Below are 12,756 nucleotides of genomic sequence, written 5' to 3' on the forward strand. Positions count from 1 at the left end.
GCAAAAGGTGAGAGATAAATAAGGGGGAAATTATTTACATACTTTCCATGTGTTTGCCTGTCACTTGGTCGATTGTTAATTAAATAAATTGCTGTGCTGAAGAAACTAGCAAACTTTCTCTCTGTCTTGTTCTTCTCTCTTTCCAAGGTTTAGATAGAAGTGAAGATTTCCTACCCAATATATTCCTTAATAAATCTATGTTTTAGTCCAAACATGATGAAGGCCTGTTAGTATTCACTGAGAGCTGAGCTAACTCCACACTTTGCATCCAAGATAACTATTAGGAATGATTTCCTTTTTAATGGGACTGTCTGCTACTGAATTTCTTGGAGTTCTTTTAGCCCTCTGCTTATGCTCAGCAGCACCCCTTTTACACAAGCTTCTGCTGGATTCAAATCTCCAACCTTTGCAATTTCAACCTTTCTTGAATTCTGAATGTAGGTGCTGCCTCAACTGATCCTTTCTGGACCCTGACCAGATTTCATAGTCAGAGATCAGGAAGCATAAACAGTTTTTGATAGGTTGCAGATCACTGTGGATATGCATTCAATTCAGACAAGCTGGTATTTGGGAAAGGAACCATTTTGAAAGTGAAACCTAGTAAGTATCCCTTTTCTGATAATACCAAATTGGGGCAGGAAGGAAGAGAGAGTTTCGTGTCATGTTACGGACAAGTACAGATGATGCAGTGATCAGCCCAAACTCCTGCAGTTTTATTTAACAGCAGCCAACCGCAGAACTCCTGCTTATTCTTAGGATTTGTGAGCATTTTTGCATGCATTTGTGAGCATTTTTGTGTGCCTGGAAATATAGATGAATCATTTACAACCCCAGAAAACCTTATGGATTTCATATGAAAGCATTGGGTTGATTTATTCTGGGAGAGTCAAATTATTCTTCGGCTATTTTGGAAACAGTTTGAACCCCTAAATGAATAGCTAAGAATCCAGAACTTTGTAGTGAGTTATGTGCTGTTTGTGCATGGTCCAGACCTTGTCCTGAGCTATGGTTTCTGGAATAAGCCAGAGTTGGTAGGGTTGGGTTGGGTTCCCACAACATTACACCAATAAAACAATACAATTTTATAAAATACAAGGGCTGAGTTCAAAGAACACGCTAAGCCAAAAGAAACATTGGAGTCTTATTGTGATGTGTGATTTCAATTTCAGTGTACTGGAAGGGTAAGGTAAAGGTAAAGGTTTCCCTTGACATTAAGTCCAGTCATGTCCGACTCTAGGGGGTGGTGCTCATCTCCGTTTCAAAGTCGAAGAGCCGGCGTTTGTCCGTAGACACTTCCATGGTCATGTGGCCAGCATGACTACATGCCCAATATTTGAACAACAGGAAAGGCAGTGGACTAATGACCCTCAAGGTCCCAACTCTTCCACTGGATGTTTCAATGAATAACGAAGGAAGGTTCTCTTGCCTGAACCATTAGAACAGATTTCAAAGCATGGACTCTAAAATGTCCTTGATTTCTGTTTCTACTTCTCCCTTGTTGCTGTCTTTCTGTATTGGGTAGGTTTCCAGACAGGAAACATTGTGAGATAGCAGAGACAACGATAAGCTAGCCTTTGGAAGTGGAAATGGAGCTATAAGTGGAATGAGGCTAGTTGTAATCCCTTCAGTCTTTCCTTCTTTTGATGATGATGAAATAATTCAGGATCTCCTTCTGTCTTTGCATCTTGGTATTGCTAAAAAATGTGGTCTTGCATTATTCTGCCCAGGATGAACATTGGAGAGCAACAATGGACTGTATCAGAAGCTTCAGTTGGGTTGGAGATATACTTATTTATTCATTTCTTCATTAGATTTTTAAGCCAGGGCAACTATCAGAGGTTCACAGAGGTTTTAACCAGCTTCCAGAAAGCCAACAGGGTCAGCTTAGAATTGGCAATCAGAGTGGGATGTCCCCAGACCTCCAGGTTTCCCCTCTGATTCCTGACCACCCATCCCAACCCATCCCTCCCTCCATCAAACCAAATCATAATTGGTAAGAAGCACCAATTATATTCCAACTGCTATTCCAACTCTCTGTGCCAAGCCTAGCATAGGCAGACATGAGGGGCATTGCTTCTGATACAGTACCTCCTTCATCTGAAACAGTGAGGCACATACTATTAATGCTATGATGTTCCTGGTCCTTTTTTTTTTGTTACCCTTTCTGCTGTTTGTGCCCAGTATGGAATGGGTAGAAGACAGAAAAGTAAAATCTTACATTGGAGATGCATAATTCAGTGTATTTGTGGAAAAAATGAAGGGAAAGATGTTTGGACTAGATGAAGCACCATAACCAAGGTCCTTCCTAAAACTTGAAAGCATCATCACCAAGTTCTTTCTCAACCTTGACACTCTAAAGGTAAAGGTAAAGGTTTCCCTTGACGTAAAGTCCAGTCGAATCCGACTCTAGGGGGCGGTGCTCATCTCCGTTTCAAAGCCTTGGAGCCGGCGTTGTCATAGACACTTCCGGGTCATGTGGCCAGCATGACGACTCGGAACGCCGTTACCTTCCCGCCGAAGCGGTACCTATTGATCTACTCACATTTGCATGTTTTCGAACTGCTAGGTGGGCAGGAGCTGGGACTAGCAACGGGAGCTCACCCCGCCGCGCGGTTTCGAACCACCGACCTTCCGATCGGCAGCTCAGCGGTTTAACCCGCAGACTTGGCAACTTTAAGATGTGTGGACTTCAACTTCCAAAATTCTCCAGCCAACATGTGCTGGCTGGGGAATTTTGGGAGCTGAAGTCCACACATCTTAAAGTTGTCAAGTCTGAAAAAGCACTGCCCTTGATGTTAGTCTGCAAATCCCACAATCTCTCCAAAATGTGAGAGCATCATCACCAAGTTTATTCTCAACCATGACACCCTAAATGTTAGTCTGCAGCTCCCATAACCTCCTTCAAAATGACCATGGATGGTGTATGATGATGGTGGTGGATGATTCAGTCCAACCACATCTAGGCACTAATAATCATTGCATGCCATCTGCACCCACTGCATCTTTCTTGTGTCTGGGAAGTTTTTGACAAGGCTAAAAACACTGTGGGACAAATACCAACTGGAAGCAAATATTTGGAAGTGGGACTAGATTAGTCGTGACACCAAGTAAGTTTCATTCCTTAATACCTTTAATTTTTTGCAAGTATAATAAGATATTTTTCTTTTTCTGCACTCACCAGCATTCTGCCCCAAAATTGGTCTTGCTCATCCTGTGCAAATATATTGAGATGAGGGGAATAGCCAAGACCATGTTAGTTTGTATAACATTGATTTCTTCAATGGATCAGGAAGCTCTTGAGAGCAGGCTAAAGCTTTTCCCTTGCCTTGCCTTGCCTTCCCTTCTGTTCCTGTTTTACTTGTGGATCCAAGAATAAGAATGGTATATACAACTGCTTGAAGCCACTAGCCAACATTTGAGCAAGTATCTTGTAACAGACTTTGCTGTATTTATATGCCACCCTTTTCCATAAGACTCCAGAACTAACTTTAGGTGTCTTCTATGCATGGTGCTTAGTCAACATCTATCTCTGTATTTTAGATGACCACAAATATGCCCATTACCACCAAGAGGTTTTTGTATTGCTGCTGTCAGCCTGGTAGGTGTTATGTAAAGATTCATAGAATTCAAAAGTCATGTGGGATTAATTTCAGCCCCTTCTTTTTCTTAATCAATCTTTATAAAATATCCAGAGTGGAAGATGAAAGAGCTCTGGGGGTTTTTGTAGACTTTGGGATCACTGTGTATATACCAATAAAGTAGTCTTTGGTAAAGGAACGATTTTGATGGTGAAGCCATGTAAGTATCATGCCATTTTTTCTTTGCTAGTAATATTAATGGAAGCAAAACTCATGGCATGACTAAATAAGCAGAAAAAGTAGAGGACCAGCTCTTGCGGGAAACTTTGTGGTCCTATGAGCCTGAATGCTACTTAGATTAACACTAAATTGGATCATAAAAGGTTAGGATTGGTATGATTCTCATATCTGAACTTGCTAGGGCTTGAAAAACATTGAAATACATTGGCATATAAAAGACTGAACATATTTCGCATAATCCAGTTTCTTTTCCCCTTGCTTGTAAGATGTTGGTATTTTTAGAGCCAATATTATTGAAAACAAGCAAACACACAATTTTATGGTCAGTCGACAAAAACAGCCAATTTAAAAATGTGAAAGTTGGGTTACAGTTTTCAAAAGTTTATATGTATGTCTCTGTGCATGTATATGTATACCACCCCCACCCATATAGTGGGAGCATGTAATTTTGCTTTACAGTTACATCCATTCTCAAATAAATCCATAATAACATCTTTATGACTTGAGAGACCACCAGTAAGAGGACAGTGATTGTGTGGTCTGTGTATCTATTCAATATTTTCAAGGTCTCTGTTCTGAAATTTGCTTCTAGTAACATACTTTCCCTATTCCCCTTTGAAGGAGATATTTGGGCTGGCTTGTAATATTTTTGCCAGCTGCAGACTTCTGAAGTCGCCTCTTCTCTAGTTCTCTAAATCTCCACAGGATTTTGAGCATATGATATATAGGAAAGAGATATACAGTACTTTGCTGAATACATTTCAGCTGTAGCTCTCTGTAAGAACAGCATTGCTAATATACACATATTAGGGAAACAGATTTTCTTCCACTAACACTCAAATTATTATTAAAAAAACCTACCCAAAGCAATGTTTTAATATAGCTATAAAATTGTTAGAATTTAGATGATGATGATGGTGGATGATGATGATGATGATGGATGACGATGACGATGGATGATGATAATGATAGGTAAAGGCACCTTCAAGTTGACCTTGACTCCTAGTGACTATATGAAGATATTCATGTTGCTTTCTTGGCAACAATATAGAAGTGCTTTCTCATTGCCTTTTTTTTGGAACTTCCCACTACTCAGTCCAGCAACCCTGGATTTCTGGTAGTCTCTTATTGAGGTCCTAACCAGATCCAACCCTATTTAGTATTATGGGATCAAAAAATGTGGCAAAGTGCTGCCACTGTTATCAAGAAATCCTCACATTAATTGCATTTAAATTACCTTATTGAATTAAATTGCATTTATTTCAATTACATTAACCAGATCTACTGTAAGTCTCCATAGGTGTTTTTTTTTTCCCATGTCAGGTTCAGTGGGCTGTCCATTGAATTGGCCAAAAATTGTAATGTAATTCCACCAGTGTGAGGGCCTATTCAAAGAATTTTTTTTGTGCTTCAGACAAGCAGATTTGCTTGATAATACCAGGAGTAAAATTATATCTTTTGAGTCAAATTTGACCCCTGGTGGCTACTTAGGTCTGTCCATGTACTCTTCTTGGTCAGAATTCATAAATGGCTTGCCACTGCCTTCTTCCATAATGTAGTTTTGGCATTTCCAGACTAACTTACAGCCCTGGGATTGTTACCGATTTGAACTTGTTTCAGATTTGAACTTTGAGATTGTATGCAGTCATGAAATGCTTGAGGGAGCATACAACACTCAGAGAATCCCTGTAAACCTTTTTGTGTTTTTGTGTGTTGACTCATGGCAGCTCCTGGACAAGTCCCTGCGGTTTTCTTGGCAAGTTTTCAGAAGCAGTTTGCTATTGCCTTCTTATTCCTAGGGCTGAGAGAAAGGGACTGGCCCAAGGCCACCCAGCTGGCTTTGTGCCTAAGTGGGGACTCAAACTCACAGTCTCCTGGTTTCTAGCCTGGTGCCTTCACTGCTACATCAGCTGGCTCTCCTCTGTAAACCTACAAAAGCTTTATGAATTAAAATTGCTTAATTCATTATTCTCACACCCAAACATGTGAGCACCCATGGGTTCTGCTATATCTGGCCAAGGGACACACGGGGATTGGGGAAAACAGGAGCGCTCTGTTGGTGATAGATACATGCACAAATTGGGGATTCTTTTGACCAGACACCTCTCCAGCTTTCCTTTGTATCCTTTGACAGCCACATTTTATCACATGTTACCTCAACTGTCCTTTTATTAACCACTAGGTTGCTGGGTCAAAAATGCCTTGCTGCAGGATAGTTAATATTCTTATATGTGGTGCCTGTTTGCAGTCCTTGTCTGACTTCAAAGCTGACTTCTTTATCTCTTCAGCTTGTTTACAAATATATTCTTCTCTTGGGATAACTTTTATTCTCCTCTATCTGCTTCTCCAAACATTTTAGTTCTAAAAACAGGATTTCCCAGAAGTCCTCCTTCATGCAAATGACCCTGCTCAGCTTCTAAGCCCAGACAGGTTTGAACAGGTCCTACCCTCTACTGAACCTGAATTAATTAAATGCCATTCACGTCCTCAAAGAGTTGATACTATTCCTTTCTTCCATGTTAAAAACTACAGGATGCTAGCGACTTTTGAAATGACACTGAGAGTGCCTTCAAGCCCTCTCAGGGGCCATTGAAGGCCCTAGGTTATGGACCTCTAAACATATTACTACAGGAAGCATACAAGGGAAGTGATATTTGAAAATTTGGAGAACTATATTGTAACACACATGGTAAACTTTTAATGTGAAAATATATAATGAGTTGAAGGGAAGACAAAACAGCATTCCAGAGCTCTTCCTGAAGGTTGTCATTTTGTAAAGGATGGTGTCACAGTGATTATACTAGTGATGCATGGGGTAAAATTACAATTGGAGGTGGCACCAAACTAATAGTTCTGCCTGGTAAGTCGACATTTTTATACATGACCATATTTAAGGAAACATCAGTTAAGAACCCGTCCTCTAAGGAAATCTTGCTTTCATTAATTCTATCTTTTACCTGAGAACATTATTATAATTAGTTTTACCCTGGAGCATATGTAATCTCTCTTTAGGATTACATTTATTCCCAAATAATTCCATTAAAACATCTCTAGGCTCATAAAATAACCCCTAACCTGATATTATACAGTTTAAAATAAAGTACCATGCCATTTCATCAGAACTGCACTAGGATATTGGCGAAATGAAAGCTGTAATCAGGTACAGTTGATTCAGAACGAAGCCCCAGAGATCAGTAATTTGGGGGAAAAAAATGTTTTAGTTGCATTAATCTGTTTTCAAAAGAGCAGATGTGATAAGAGGAATATTATAATGTAATGTGCAAAGCCCAGTCTGGAACAAGGCACAAAAGTCTTAGTATTCTGTGAGTAGATCTATTACCGGAAAGAACAGAAAATGGATTTGGGGTATTTCATGAGTTAGGGTACATGAGTTCAAGCATTGATAACTCCTTTGTGCAAACTTTACACTTGAATTAGGTGGGTCAAATGGGGGAAACAAAGTTTTGTTCTTTTTTTACACCCTTGGTGAAATCTGGATTGAAAGCTCGATGTGATCGCTGAATGGATTCTCTCCCTCCCTGAATTCAGGTGTTGCGGATAATCAGCATAGGGACATTTGTCTGATGCTTGGTAATATTTGGGAATTTAGAAAAAGGAAGAGAGATTCTGTTCTGTAGGGCAAGCTAAACATGTCCTCTCTTTTTTAAAAGAGGGATGAAAATAGTTGGGAATTTTCGATGAAGCAACATAAAGATGGATGTGGTTTAGTACCATAGCTAAGATAAAATAGGATTTACTGGTCCCAGCACATAAACAGAGTTTTTGGAAACTATGCAAAGAAGGCCATTTTGTAAAGGTGCTTCTTGTAGTGCTACCAAGGGAGAAAATTCACATTTGGAAGTGGGACCACACTTGTTATCATCCCTGGTAAGCTGAACAGTTTTGAACGTGCTTCTTTTGAGGACAGTTATTTGACTCTGGGGAAATGTTCCTTCATTCTCTCTGAAAGCCCTTTTATGTAATAAGCTGTAGCTTCTATTTTCATTTTCTCTTTCTAGTGATGTTCAGATGATGATTTGGGGCCTGATTTTGCAATACACAACAAATCCACTAAAATAAATGTGAAGAAATCCAAGTTCATTCCAATTCTTAGAACATGCTTTAGGTCCTGAGGGCTGGACAATTACATATATCCACGATTATATCAGTCTTCTGTCTGCTAGATGCTGAAGTTTTAATCTCATCTGGCATGGGTGGACTTTACCTTCCTTTCTTCTCCATGAAGCCTTCTTCCTGGACCTCCCTGTCTGCTCTTTCCAACCCACCAGAGCAGTTTTTGGGAGTTATATTGGGCTGTCAGAGAAAGATTAATTACCATTTCATCTACCATTTACCAAAATGTTTGCTTCAAGCTACTTAACTACAACTGTCAGTGAGGATGAAAGTCCTAACTTCATTGCAGTGAAGATAGGAAAGAAATTTAGGAAAAACACTGTTGTAGCCTGAATCTGCTTCTGAAAGGATGCATGGCATAGCAAGAACTTTGGGGCAGCAAGATGAGACAGCCTTCTCTTTGGGAGAAGAACAAAGCTCTTAATGAAACAACAAGGTTTATCAAGAAGAACAGAAATCCAATTTACGGATTTAGGGAAGGAGGGGAGTTCATAGCTACTAATATATTAATTATGTTTCATAACTTCTCATTATAAGCATCCAAAGAGGATGCTAGACTAGACTAGTAGACTAGACCAAGAAAACAACTTCATGGGAAGACTAAAACTAATTTTATTGTGACCGGCTATATTAACAGAGTCTTGCAAGTCTGATTGTGTTGTACTTCCTTCTTATAATTCACTGAATTAAAAAGGTGTCTATTTGAGCTGCTTCAAAATCTTATCTGGACATTCTAGACAAGAAAATGTTTTACCCTTCATTGCCTTGGCAACAGAGCTTGCATATCTCCATCAAGGTCATCTTCCTTACTCTCTACAGGATGCTAATTCCTTTCTGTCCCTCACTCCATTGACCACCAGTGCCAGCAACCACTTACTCAGATGGCAGAATGGGGAACATCACTATGCTAAAGGCCTTCTTCCATCATCACTTTTTCTTTACTAGTGGAAAGGCACCAACTTTTTGATCGACTTTCTTTATCAATCAGTATTCACGTGTTTGGCTTGTGCAGTGATAAAGTAATTTCAGAGCAGAGAAATAGTAGGATGTTCTGTGTTAAAATAAGAGTTATGCTAAAGGGTTTCTTCACAGAACCACCACCAGATAAGCAGGGGTGTAAATGGCCACCATTTTGCAAAGACACTTCTCACAGTGTTAGATTGGATACATGGACTTTTCAGTTTGGAAGTGGGACCAGGCTTATAGTTCTCCCTGGTAAGATGACTTTTTTAATATTTGTCCAAGTAACAGATACTTTGGCAAGTATATTTGCAGGAATTCCACTTTAATCCATTCTATACTTTCCTTATTGTATGTATCTAGGTTAGATGTACATTATCTGCAGGGGAATAATTTCATTATTTTTACATGCTGATAATGTGGTGACTGCCTTCAAACATTGTGCTAAGATAAAGGGCTTTTGTGTTGTATGACATCTCCATATTTGCTGGGTCTCAGCTCCAGGATTCTCAGCCAGCAGGGACAGATGGGAATTCTGGGCACCACAGCCCAACACATCTAGATGACTGAATGTAGAAGAATACTATGATACTATGATAGATATCCAGGAGCTGAGCTCATCTCATTTTTATTTAAATTAGCACTGGGTCCATGCTTTGGTTCTTTAGTTAAGATGCCAGATGTTTGGCAGCCATCATTCAATTGCTTTGAAAAAATGGGGGACTTCAATATAACACAAAAAAAACAGGTAAGACTTTATGCACATGTAGAATGGGCACACAGGACATAGTTTTACATATTTTTAAACACAGCAAGTAAACACAGCTAATCCCATGAGGCACATATTTATAATGGGGCATAGCCCTATGTGAAATAACAGGAGATAGAAAGTTGAAGTTTGGGGCGATGATTCTTTCTAGATGACCTAAACCACAAGATTGTTATAAAGGCAAGACAATTGCTCTTGCTGGTCAGGAGCAACGGGAGTTATAATCAAGGACATCTAGAGGTCTCCTGATTGGAGAACATGGGTTTTGCACTGTCTTTATTTATCTACTGATTTTCAGGATAGCAAATTTCCCAAGGCAGCTTTCAAACTGTAGAAAAGATTGCAAATAAAAATATAATAAAATTTTAAAAAAACAAACCAAAAATAGTAAGTTTCTTTCCACAGGCAAGGTGATGGCATTGGTGGTGGTGGTAAGGGAGCAGGAATGGTGATAACCAACTTGAGTAGGCTTTGGTGATGGTCTTTGCTAGCTTTTGTCCTTCTCTTGAAGTGTGCATTTTATCAAAATGTAGGAGTAAAAATGCTAAGATTGGGATAGAATATATCTTGCATAACATAGCTTCTACTTTATTAAATAAATATTACCTTTCAGCAGAAGGAAGAAACCTAAGGACAATAGGTTGAATTCAAATAAGTTATGAAATATAGTTGGGTCAGATTTTTACAAAAAGCATGCCATATTTTAGCTTCTGAACTACGAAAAGTTGGGAGAGTTCTCCCTTAGATAAATCATCACGCACAATTCTCGGGCACACGGAGCAGCATGTGATGAAATATCACATCTTCCATCTTTATTACAGAGGTCAAAGTGAAACTCAACACATGAACTTTCCCCAGTACTGGTCTTAAATATTGTAAGGCAATGATCTTCCTTGCTGTTCCATAATGATAATACAAAAGAGGTTCTCATATAATAGGCAAAGCTTAGGATGGTTCAGAATTTGGGGAACATAAGTGTTTTTATACTTTGTACTGTATAACTGAATAGCATTAATCCATCTTGACCGCATGTTACTCCTGCTTGAACCCACTGTGCACAAAAATATTTAACTGCATTGTTTGTAATCAATAATCTGGAATGTGAGGATAATCTTCTACTAAAACTTTCTTTCCAAAATCAATACAATTGGGCAGGAATACTGAATGTATAATTAACAGTGCCTGCATCCTAGATTTTACAGCTTGGCCAACTCTATACTCAGGACATAGAGTAGGGAGAACTGCATTAACATTTATCATACACTCTCCTCCATTTTTCACCATTTTAGGAAGAGAGTCTGACCCTTGGGGAATAGAACAAAGAACATTAGGAAAAGTTGGGCATATAAATCATTGAGTTTATATGGATTAATCCAGACCAGAAATGGACCAGAAATGGACCAGAAAATCAGTGAATGTCTTGATATTACTAAACAAATTCTCTCGGGATGGCCAGCAGTTGGCCATACTATACTGTCTGGTGCTTCTAGAAACTGAACCTTAGTGGCATCTGAAGGTCCACACATTGCCCATTCCTAAGGACGTTAAACTGGGATTATGAATTCAAACTGTGTTAAACAGTAGCTACCTTTATCTGGTAGTTCACACTATGTATGCACAAAAGATTCCATTGCCTATGACAGAAGGCTCCAGTGAACTTCAGGGTATTCTGTTCTTCCTACAGACCACACCAGTTCAGTAATTCTAGGGGTGTTCTTGGTGGTTTTTCAAACTATTCCAGAATTCAGATGTCGTAACCCTAAGAATGGAACATTTAGCTAGTTATACTGTCAAGTCACAACCATTTACACCATCTAACATGTATAGACCTTAAAATTCAGGGACTCTTACTGGAACCCTTGTGTCCTTGAGTCTGATTCTTCTGTAGAGTAAACACAGACTTGGATCCAAAACTGGTGCAGATTTAAGGTCACACTTTAGCTAATTTACTAAACCAAAACAACAGCAGGAAATGTGACAAGAGATGCTACTGCTCAGATTGCAAGGTCTTAGTCATAAGATGACAGCGGTTGATGAAGGCCCACAGGGAGGGGCAAACTTTGAGGGTTCTTCTCGGAAATTAGTTTTGGAATGAAATTTTGCAAGTGTGTGAAAAAGTTAATAGCTTGTGTTGAAAAAAAAAAAAAGGCGCACTAATATGCACAAGTCAAAATAGAGCTATGTTGTGTTTCTGTGCCTGTGTTTCTATTTGAATTGTTTTTTTATGAATGTGGGCATATTTATATTGGTTTGCATGGATTTCCAGTGCAAGCTTCCCACAGGGTCCATTTTGGCTAGGAGAATGAAAGAATGACAAAGGGTCAGAGTTTGAACAGTTTTAGCAAAAGAAGGAAGGAAAAAAAAAGGCAAAACTTCTGATATTGAGTTTCATAACAGAAGGCTGGTATAAACGGAAAGGGTAGTTAAAAAGCTGAATAAGGCAAAATGAAAACTTTTCTTGGGATTTCGGGTATAGATACACCTAATCCCTGTTAAACTAGTTAGGAAACTCCTTAAATCCCAGAGAATACTGACATGCAACTTGGCAAGGCTGAATTTCAAGCAAAACAAGTCCAAATCTCTCCTGGGCATGTGGAATTACCTGCTGGTTCTTTAGATCCAGACCTATCTGTCTGCTTCTAGCCTTGCCAAAACAGCTTAAATGCTGTCTTCCCTTTAGGCTGGATGAAGACTCTCCTTCTCTAATAACTACTAACTCTGGGGTCCCAGCACCTTCTCACTTTTGTCCAGGCTCAGAAGCTTAGCAAGGCCAAGCCTGATTAGTACTTGGAGGGGAGACCAATAGTTATAAGCTAGACTGGGAAATTAGATTGAGTTCTCAGGAGCATTTATGACCACCCAAAGCCTTTGGATTTGCTCTTGAACCTTCTCCAGAAGTAGCCACCAAACTGAAGTCATCAATCTGACAAAAGGGGGAAATTAAAAACTACATGGAAGCAGCCATGAGCTATTTGAGTTTAATTTAACTTGAAACACTTTCAATTATATTTTCTTTTCATCCTGACCTTATTTTGGGGGGTGCAATCCCTGGCACCCACTCAAAAGGCAATGAGT

The 12,756-nt window shown here is 39.3% G+C and overlaps 1 gene segment (V, D, J or C); it reads left to right on the forward strand.

Annotated features, from left to right (window-relative positions):
• The window catches only part of LOC134497077 (T-cell receptor alpha chain constant-like), a 58,371-nt gene that overhangs the window by 41,006 nt on the left and 4,609 nt on the right, over positions 1-12,756 (forward strand).

Source organism: Candoia aspera, chromosome 4, assembly GCF_035149785.1.
Source record: "Candoia aspera isolate rCanAsp1 chromosome 4, rCanAsp1.hap2, whole genome shotgun sequence".
NCBI classification, from domain to species: Eukaryota; Metazoa; Chordata; class Lepidosauria; order Squamata; family Boidae; genus Candoia; species Candoia aspera.